General features: G+C 36.4%; 1 long non-coding RNA gene across 2 annotated transcripts; it reads left to right on the plus strand.

Annotated features, from left to right (window-relative positions):
* Window positions 1-6281: 6281 nt before the first annotated feature.
* On the plus strand, window positions 6282-7979 carry LOC109953518 (uncharacterized). Of its 2 annotated transcripts, XR_002273917.1 has the most exons (4): window positions 6282-6312; window positions 6524-6604; window positions 6922-7034; window positions 7886-7979. It is a non-coding gene; the product is annotated as an uncharacterized LOC109953518 (long non-coding RNA). The 2 variants fall into 2 exon arrangements; XR_002273916.1 differs by lacking the exon at window positions 7886-7979 and having other exon boundaries at window positions 6922-7402.
* The last annotated feature ends 522 nt before the right edge of the window (window positions 7980-8501 follow it).

Here is an 8501-nt window from a genome sequence, read left to right on the forward strand (position 1 = left end):
AGACTTCTCCACCAGTCTCTGTCTCCTGGCATCTACACCCACCTGCTCCTGTTGCTTCCTGTGAGAAAGCCTGTCCAGACCAGTCTGCAGACAGAGCACTAACCAGTGCAAATGATATTTTGTAAAATACACAACTGGTGTCAGTTTGTTGCTCAGTTATTTGTAAATATATAATGAATGTCTAAATCTAAACCATAATAGCTCAGACATTTTGGTTTGCTTGTTCACACAGTGGCCTGAAGCTGTGAAACACAAAATGTTTCTGTCTAGTTGTGCACGTTTGCAGCTTAGATGCTTATTTGGCCTTGGATTCACACAGATTGTATAACACCAGATGTTGGCAAGTTCAAAAAAAAATTGTTGAATTTTGTTTTTCAACATAAATTTTTCACATGTCAGTCATTCATTGTGAGAGTGATAGTGAGAGGATGTGTACTTGTTTTGTTGTCTTTGTAGTGTTAATTTTTTTTAAAATTCACTTTCATTTAGGTGACAGTAGTGTAAGTGGTTGAAGGACTTTTAATTCTGATTTCAATATTTAACCTTGTGACATCTTATTAACTGAGAAAGAAAAAGATAGAAATACTTTATTAATCCCAATCTGGGAAATTGCATTGTTTCAGCAGCGGTTCACACTCAATATCAAGCACACATACCAATAAATAGAATAGATAACCCACTAAAATAAAAAACAAATAAAAATACATTCCCTGATGTGCATTAACATGAGAGTGCAACTTAGGGCACACACATCAAAAAAAAGAAAAAGCTAAAGGCAAAAATCACACAAAAAGTCTGCACTACACTTGTCAAAGCTGCAGGGTGTGGAGTATTTATAGGCTTTTGCTACACACTGGTTTTTTTATGTTCCAAAGGCTTTACTGTGAAAAACAACTGCAGAGCTTCCTGAGGAGTCCAGAAGTTTCTGGTTTGTGATTGCAGCATTTAAATGCAACACCACCCCACAAACACAGCTGTCTTGCAGGATGTGTGTCTCTTTACACCTCTCACCGTTGTGGCTGTCTCTCATTCTGCTCTCTGCTGTGATGTTAGTTTTTATTGTCTATTAATTCTCACATATGCAAAGTTAAGGTGACCACTAATATGTTTTCCTGGATTTTCTACTGTTTGACCTGTCAACAGGAAAATCCTCATGACTGCTCAGCAAGACAACAAATATAAACCTGGGAAGTGGGGTAAGGTTAGGTAAATAAGCAGCATATAGAAGAGTTGTTGTGTTGGGGTTAGCAGGGCACACCTGAGTGGCTAGGACAGAGTCGTGTCCTGCTTACAACCCAGCCTGACTGCTTTTCTGTCTCAAAGGACCTTCTGTTTTTGGAACCATTGTTTGGCTGTTCTGAGATGATGTGCTGCTTCATAGAGACTGGATGCAGCTGTCACCACTGAACAGGGTCATTGAAAGGGATGGTTAACTGGGCTTGGCACTGAAGGCAGAAGGTGAACAGGGATGTCCCTTTCCAAAGTCAGCCAAACACATGCTGAGGTGCCATTATATTAAACACAATTAGGTAGATCTACTGCAATTCAGTACAGTAGCTTGGACGTGTTGAGTTGATTTTATGGTTATATTTTTGGCTTTATTTTGTGACATTGTTGAACTGTTTGCAGCAAAATGTAAGGACCTTTACTTCAGGGGATGGTGAACTATATACAGTCACAAGAAAAAGTAATGGCACTGTTTGCAATGTCCTAGTTTTCTGCATAAATTGGCCATGAAATGTGATCTGATCTTCATCAAGGTCACAAATATCAACAAACACAATATTTATAAACCAATAAAACACAAACAGTCATGATCTTTAATATCTTTATTGGACACACCCATTAAACATACAAAGACACCGAAAAGGTAACCGTTGTCCATTTACTCTTTAATGAACAAGTTGTAATTTACACATCCATCAAATGCAGAGCAACTTAGCATGTGGAGTTGTGTATCTTGTCATCTGCTGAAAATAATTTCAATATTCAGACTCTTGGCTGCCATTGACTCGTGAGGAAAATATGTGACTCTTTATGGGTAGATGCTCCACTCTGTTCTCCAAGTTTGTTTATGTTATTTACTGTAGGTTTGTTTGAAGATTGTGTGTGTGTGTGTGTGTGTGTGTGTGTGTGTGTGTAGTTTTTTAATGGTGATTTACAAGCTACATTTTATGGAATAATGTGACAAATCCAGCTTGGAACAGAAGACAAAGGTTTTTGTTTGCTATGTGTAGCCCGGGTAAAACGGTTGCTTACACGGGACACAATTACTGGGGTCCTTGCAGCTTCAGTGTTTAGAAGGTCATAATTTATTTACACAAAAATGAGTAACAAAACAGAGTAGCAAAAACAAGGGCTAACAAAATACGGCAGTGGGCTGTTCCACCAAAAGCTCACCCGTTCTATGTCGGGCACACCGCCGTCAGCACCTTCGGCATCTATAATGCATCATCTTGTTAGAATTCTTATAAATGACCTTTTTAAACTGTTGACACAACAGAATCCAACAAGATTTCAGCATATTTATTTACATAAGTCCCCCCCAAAAAAAAATCACAGCGCTCCACTCTCAAGCTCAGTCCAACGAAAAAAGGCAGGGACCACAATGCATTTGGTCACGCTTTGGCAGAACTTACACATCTCCTTCTGTACTGCCATCTAGTGACCAAGATACCAGGTGACATCAGCATCAAACTCCAGTAGTCCACTGTAGGTTACTTTTACATAAGATCACCAGAATTGAACAGTGTTACATTAACAGATAACCCATAAACATTGAATGACAATTTGAACATTGAAAACCTTAAAACCTTCAGGGGACCCTTCACCACCAGTGGAAAACAATTTAGTTATTTATTTATTTCCCCTTAGTACATGTTTACCACCTGCCTACATATGTAATGTAAGAAGCTACATTGATTGTGAGAATCACCCTAACAGATGTACTGTATGTTTCAGCACTGCAACGGGATGTCCTTGTATGATGGGTACTTCTATGCATGTACCACATTGTTACCTCATTCTTATATGATATTATCACATCATTACCCTGTTACAACAAAGCTGTAAATTAAGTGAATTCCCCTCTTGGCATTCATGCAAATGTAGTATTTTCCAACATACTGAACCAAATCCACAACCAGAAATACAAATGATTGATATTGGACAACCTAGTGTAAATAGGAAATTACTGTTAGTACTAAGTTTTCTGGAGCTGGCATCAAGACCTCTTCCTGTTTGTTCCCATCATACCTACTTTTTTGATAAATCACAAACAATCTGAATAATTGCCTAGATTTCCAGATGGTTAAGTTGGTGTCATTTTTGGGACTGACTGTTGCACATCATTCGGAAGGGGAAAAATAGTTATTTTAATTATCCTTACAGTCAAATAATGCCACTCTGATCTTTTTGAAAAGATACTATTGTATAGTATGCATTCATAGTGCAGGCATAGAGCGAAACATCTGTTCAGCAAAATGTTGTCTTCTACTACCCTCTGTTGTTCAAAGAAAGGAAAGCACAAGGGAAAAATTAAACTTGTGTGCTTTTACCATACCAGGCATGCAGATTGATTCAGCACAAGTGGTTTTAAAATATTCAGTCACAAGCTCAACACCAATATCAGATATAGCCATATTTATGATAAAACTTATATTGCAGAAGTTGCACTAGCAGCACAGAAAACAGTACATCATGTAACAAAATTCACATGACAATGCAGCTGTCCAGCTCAGGATTCAAACACTTGTAAGCATATATGAGCACATATTGAGTCAAACTCAAAGATTTATTACAGCTTCTTCCTCCTCATTTCAACAACAGACATCACTATGGTACAGTATACCATACATAAGAAGTATAAACAGCAGAAGACATTATGAGGGCTATTATTGGACTTTTGTTACCCTGGCATTCTAGTACAAGGAAATTTATAGTCAACGCTGGCTGTACTGGTCTTTTTAACAGCATACAGTAAAAGTACATTGTAGAACAGTTCCAAAGACAGAAGAACAATCAAAGGCATCATTGTAAAGTTGCTGTTCTGCATGTTTGACTTGCAAATACATTTTTTGTGACCGATCAATTGATTATAAACTTTATTGCCAAGTATGTTAAAATACTAGGAATCTGACTCCAGCTCAATGGCCCCTGATGTGCACCAAATAAAACAATAAAACTGAATTTAAAAAACAACTGAAAAACAAGTAAAAAACGGAATGTCCAAATTACCAGTCTGCCTATGAGTTAAAAACAGTGATGAGTCAGTTCATAAGGGCCCTTAAAAATGTATCATTGTGTTTAAAACTAGTAAAAACGTGTATTGCTAAAAGTGGTTGGAAGTTAAAATGATAAAACGCCAGAAAGGCATCTCAAATTGTGATAAAACTATCAGTGATCTGCAAAACTCCTTAATCTGCTAGCCTGAGATCGATTGCTTTTGTCTTCACCCACTTACTTAGGGGAGGCGGGATTTTTTTTTCACTCGAGTAAACCATTTCGTTGTTCCTTCAAGTAGTGATCTTCCTTTCAGGTATGTTAGCAGTGCTTAACGCTGCCAAAGCGGCCATAACAATTTATTAATATGTTTAGCATGCCAAGAGAAATGTTTTGTTGTATTTTGCATAATTAGAACTAAGTTCTGTCGAGTGCAGAAAGGGTGTGCATCAGCGGATTTCCCACTCGGTAACGAGAAAGATATAGGTGTGCGCGAAACTCAGATGGAGGGCGTCTCAAACGATAGTATGAGAAAGGGGAATAAACAGGAAATCATAACGTATGATTACAAGTTATACTATGTTAGCAATACTAATTTATAATAGCGAATTATGTGGTATTTTGCATATACAGGCACTGTAGCAATATGGTCACAGATAGATATTGGACAATACTGTGTGTATGGCTGTTTTAATGAGGTATAGTAAAGAGTATATAACTGCATTCCATGTAAAGGTTAACAATACCAGTTGAGCCAGGTTAACTGTTGTTACCACTGATAGCGATACCAGTTTATAACAATACATTGTGGTATTTTGCACATGCATACACTGTAGCAATATGTTAATGGATAAAAGTGGGACTTTATTGTGTCTGTGAACCGTTTTAATGAGGCACAAATAATACACAAGTGCTACTAAACTGCAGCTTTTTTTTTTTACCGCTGATATGTGGAGCAGCCATCTTGAGTTTTGAGGTTGGGGTTAGTGAAGTTCAACTTTCTGAGTTGTTAATCCGACTTCAGGGGCCGTTCTAGTTGAAATTTCTGAAATAGGAACTTGGACTTTTGACTACAACAATAGTATAATGCATGTCTATGGTTCTGTGAATTAGACAACAGATTTAGATGCTAAACTGTGTTTCGTTGCCTTGTACTTTTTACATGTATAATGATAATAAAGTTGAATCTAATTAACTCAGTAACTAACATTCAAGGGTGTTGATTTTGACAACAGGATGCAATAAAGCTGTTAAGAATAACTGTCTTTAATCAGTAGCTCACAGGCAGTCTTTCATTTAGTTAGCCTATTCACTTTGTACAATAAATTGTGTAATTATTAAATTAGATTTATTTTACTGACTGAACATCGGCACATGATTTCCTGTCAGTTATGGAGGGTTGTCAGCTACGGAAGTGCTGTGTTATGGGAGCTCGCCATCTTGTCATCACTGAAAACCATGCCAGCTGATTTTTGGACAATTTATGGTGGATATGTATTGAACAGCTGACTGACAGTCCACTGACAAAATTCTTAGTCGGGTACAGTCCTAGTTTGGGCACCATACTGGCTTATTTTTTAATGCTATTGTAAATCTCTTTTTAATCTGCTGTAAATCTTGTATTATTAACTTTTTCTTCTTGTATTATAAAAATGATTTTTCAAGATTATTCCAATACCATGGTTTAATTTCTTTTACAGTTGCCTGCTCAGCATTTTTTTTTAAAGACAATGAAAAGCATAACAATTTTTTGCCTGAAATAAGCTTTTTAAAATGTTAATATTCCCACAGGAGCTTGTAAGCTACCGGATCTTTCTGTGTTTCTTAACTGTGGATTTGGAACCACAGTGCAAGAAAGGAAGAGCTGGTTTACTGTGACATAACTGGAAAGAGTAGGCACTGTGCTCAGTGTCCTAAATAAACTGCTCACGTGCTAAATCCCAGATCTGCCCAACAAAAAACTGAGCCACTTTTAAAACAATGATCAATTAGTTATTTATTTGCTGTTAAGGATTCTGTTTGTTGAGTCCCACCAACCTGATCATGTCCTAAATCCTTGATCTGCCCAACATTTATGGCTGAGGTGTAATAGTGAGTATGATTAAACAGTGCTGAAACAATGCAATTGCTGCATTAGTTAGTGTTCCACAGATACTAAATGTTTGTATAGTGTATTGTTTAAGCAGTTGACTTCATGTGTACCCTCCCCTGGGTTTTGATTTCACTTATTGACATTCAAGTACATACATTTTATTTCTTCTTCACAGTTATGATGAATTATAATTATTCGTTTACCTTCCAGTTGCTGTTCTTGATATGGATCAATTTGTTTGTAACAAATTAATTGAATGGGGCCTTGGCGAGTTGAAAGAAAGATTTCAAGGTAAAGTATTACCAAGCTTCTTTGGTGGGCACAGATGTTATACACTAATAATACAACAGGAATGTTGCCAAATCTTGGCAATTATTGTCTGTCATGTTGCATCTTATGGTTTATTGAAATAAGGATGTTGATGCAGTTAACACCAAACTGAAGACAGAACAGTAACGACTTATTAAAATCCAAAAAAAACCATATGTGTTCGTGAGCTGTACCCACAGCTGTTTCACTACTTATGAAATAGATTACTGTAGAATTATGAAAAATTATGAAATTAATTATTTGCGGGACTAATGTTCAACTTCACTTTTTAATTACAGAGGAACGCATTGACACAGAACGTCTTTACCTTCTTGAAGATTGTGACATTGATAACTTGATCCCAAATTTGGAACAAAGGGCAAAATTCAAGAACAATCTCAAGTTTTTAAAGGTAACATTCTTCACTTTTAAGATACATTACACAGGTATTGTAAATGCCATCACATCATATTCACTAATGGATGCTGTTATAGGTACACAAGCAGGAGCTGTTGAAAGCTTTGATGACACAGGGAAAAGATTATAAAATCTCACTGACAATAGTTTTAATAGTTTTCAAACTGCACAGTTTTTTCTGTTCTTTCTTTCCTTCTTTTTAACTAAAACAAATTTGCTGTGATTTCCTTTGTCATTAGGGAGAACAAGACAAATCAGGAAACAGAAAACTGAGCCACTTACAAAACAATGATCAATTAGTTATTTATTTGCTGTTAAGGATTCTGTTTGTTGAGTCCCACCAACCTGATCATGTCCTAAATCCTTGATCTGCCCAACATTTATGGCTGAGGTGTAATATTGAGCATGATTAGTGTTGAAACCACACAATGCCTGCATTGGTTACTGTTCCACAGATCCCTAAACTGAAAGGTAATGTTCTTCACTGTGAAGATACACGATCACATTTATTAATGTATGCTGTTATATGTACAGGAGAAGGAGATGTTGAAAGCTTTGATGACAATGAGATAAAAGTTGATAAAATATTTTTCAAATTGCAGTTTTTTTAAATTTCTGAAACATATTTCCAGTGATTTCTTTTGTCATTTGATCACAGTTTTATTGACTAAGGAAATAATAAGCGGAATCACTCATTTACTTATTAACCATTTGCTGAACTGCAAGGTTTTGCATGAATGTAAATTTCACTGTATGGATTGCAAAGATGTGTTACAGGGCAAATCCTGTTTGAATATAAATTCCTAAGTAATGTTTTAAGAGTCAAATATCAATGTTCCTTTTCAGGTTCAGCCATCCGGAAAGAGAAAGCTGGATCTTCAGGGTGAATCCAGCAAATCAAGTAAACAGCAATGCGGCACTGTACATGGGTCATCCTCAGGTATTTCTAAACAATGGCAACTATATGTAATGAATTTTTCTTTGTATTACTTGTGTACTTTGGTCATAGAAAATACTTATTGACTGGCTGGTCTCTGTTAAAATTTTATCAGAACACCTCAAACAGTCAACATCATGCATGTTATTTAGTTAATGAGTTAGTTAATGAACTATAGGTATACAGGTGCATCTCAATAAATTAGAATATTGTGGAAAAGTCCATTTATGTCATTAATTCAACTCAAATAGTGAAACTTGTGTATTATATAAATTCAATATACACAGACTGAAGTAGTTTAAGCCGTTGGGTCTTTTAATTGTGGTGATTTTGGCCCACATTTAACAAAAACCCACCAAATCACTATCTCAATAAATTAGAATATGGTGACATGCCACTCAGCTAGTCAACTCAAAACACCTGCAAAGGTGTCCCGAGCCTTCAAAATGGTCACTCAGTTTGGCTCACTAGGCTACACAATCATGGGAAAGACTGCTGATCTGACAGTTGTCCAGAAGACAATCA

The sequence above is a fragment of the Monopterus albus genome, unplaced genomic scaffold (assembly GCF_001952655.1).
Source record: "Monopterus albus unplaced genomic scaffold, M_albus_1.0 scaffold724.1, whole genome shotgun sequence".
NCBI classification, from domain to species: domain Eukaryota; kingdom Metazoa; phylum Chordata; class Actinopteri; order Synbranchiformes; family Synbranchidae; genus Monopterus; species Monopterus albus.